Below are 2,106 nucleotides of genomic sequence, written 5' to 3'. Positions count from 1 at the left end.
GCAGGTGTTTGATCATTAGACTGTGCTCCTTCTACTTTACCTGCAGCAGATTTTACACCAATATCAGATACCTCCTTGCCTCCCCTTAGTATGATAGCATTGACTTCTTCTTTCAGATTGGTCACAGTGTTGCTAGGAAGGGCGCCTTTTCCTTTGAAGATATGGCTGTGGCAAATTGTTGCATTTGAGTCTCAAGATTCATTATGGATGATTGTGTCTGCTTCATAAATTGCATCATCATGGACTCCAAATCGGGCTTTCCTTCTTGTTTAACATTTGATTGACGCTGATATTGTTGGTTAGAAGAGCTGCCTTGTTGTGGTGGATATGATGTTCATTGATTTTCTTGTCTGAAAGGTTACTTCATAGCTGGTTGTCTCTGATTATCGTGCCAAGAAAAATTCGGATGACTTCTCCACCCTGAGTTATATGTGTTTGAATAAGGATTCAGTGGTTGGCGAGCGATGAAATCACACTATTCTTGCATTGATGCACCTGGTTTGGTTCCTGGACAGTCTATTGGTCGATGGGGTCCACTGCAAAAATCACAACCATCAGGTGATAGTATCTCCATAGGGGCAGAGAGCTGCGTATTGACCATTGAGACGTTCATCTTTCCCATTGTTTTGACCATCTGTTCCATTTGTGAGGACAGTTTGGTTATCGCCTCAATGTTTACGTTATTCGTGACTCTCTTTCCATCACCTCTCACCGAGTGCCAATTATAACTGGTATTGACCACTCTTTCAATTAGCTCATATAATGCTTAAGGTTCTAGTTCCTCCGGATTTCCATTGGCAACGGATTCAATTTGTATCTTGTACGCGTTGGTTACTCCATTATAGAAGTTCTGAACTTGCATCCACATAGGTATGCCATGATTTGGTACTCTCCTCAACAGTTCTTTGTATCTCTCCCATGCTTCAGATAAGGATTCATCCTCTTCTTGAAAAAAATGTGAGACCTCATTCCTCAACTTGATGGCTTATCTGGGAGGAAAATATTTCATTAGGAACAGGGTCGCCATTTCCTCCCAGTTCGTGATAGATCCTGATTGTAGATTCTTCAACCAATTCTTTGCCTTATCCTTCAAGGAGAAGGGAAACAGTTTGAGCCGGATAACCTCATCACTATCATTTCTATGAGTGCGGAATGTGTTGCACATTGTGACGAAATCTTGGATGTGAGCATTTGGATCTTCGTTTGGGTATCCCCCAAACTGCACAACTATTTGTAGCATCTGAATCATTGAAGCTTTTACTTCAAACATGCGATTGCCTTCATTTGGTATGACGATGCATGACGAATGGCCTTCAGTGGATGGTCTGGAGTAATCCTTCATCCGCAACCTCTGGTTACCATTATTGTTATTGTTGTTTTCAACATGACCTTCCTCATGGTTCTCTGCATTTTCCTGATTTGGTATTTCGTTTTCGCGATCCATTCTGATGCGTCTAGCTTGTTTGAGTAGTCCTCTCCTTCTTCTGTATGTTCTCTCTATCTCAACGTCTACAGGAAGGATAGGAATACCTGCTCTTCGCATACAAAGCTAGAAATCGAAATACAAAAACTGGGCAAACAGGTTGTTATCAGGTAACGAAATAAGCTTACAAATTCTTCAATACTCCAGTTCAAACAATCCTCAGCAACGGCGCCAAAAACTTGGTGTGTTAAATATGGACGCTAGCAAGTGTACTAGGTCATGTGTAGTATTTGGTAAGACCAAGAGTCGTATTCCACAAGGATTGTACTTTAGTGAGAAGAATAAGTTACCTTAAGTGTTAGATGCAGATATTGAGTGGGTGAATAATATCAAACTTAACATAAACACTAACTAAACAGTAATAAATGGAATGAATTCAAAATGAACAGGCACAGACCTAGCCATACGCCTATGAACAACTATGCCTAACCTTTATCGTTTAGTGAAGTAGATCTATATTCATGAGTTGGGTCTCTCCCTCATCGTTCACTAAGGTCCGGTGTCCCATTTTCAAAGATTCTAAGTAAGTGATATTAACCAAGTGTCCTTGTGCTAACATACAAACAAGCATTAAGCAACAAGAAGCATTCATAAAGAAACCCCAGTATGTGGTAGCTTTCGTG

At 40.6% G+C, this 2,106-nt stretch overlaps 1 non-coding gene across 1 annotated transcript; it reads left to right on the top strand.

Annotated features, from left to right (window-relative positions):
- The first annotated feature begins 872 nt into the window (after positions 1 to 872).
- LOC136234333 (small nucleolar RNA R71) lies at positions 873 to 979 on the top strand. Its single transcript, XR_010691221.1, has one exon. It is a non-coding gene; the product is annotated as a small nucleolar RNA R71 (small nucleolar RNA).
- The last annotated feature ends 1,127 nt before the right edge of the window (positions 980 to 2,106 follow it).

The sequence above is a fragment of the Euphorbia lathyris genome, chromosome 6, assembly GCF_963576675.1.
Source record: "Euphorbia lathyris chromosome 6, ddEupLath1.1, whole genome shotgun sequence".
NCBI classification, from domain to species: domain Eukaryota; kingdom Viridiplantae; phylum Streptophyta; class Magnoliopsida; order Malpighiales; family Euphorbiaceae; genus Euphorbia; species Euphorbia lathyris.
Note: the sequence above shows the minus strand (reverse complement) of the source record. Positions and strands in the feature narration are given on the sequence as shown.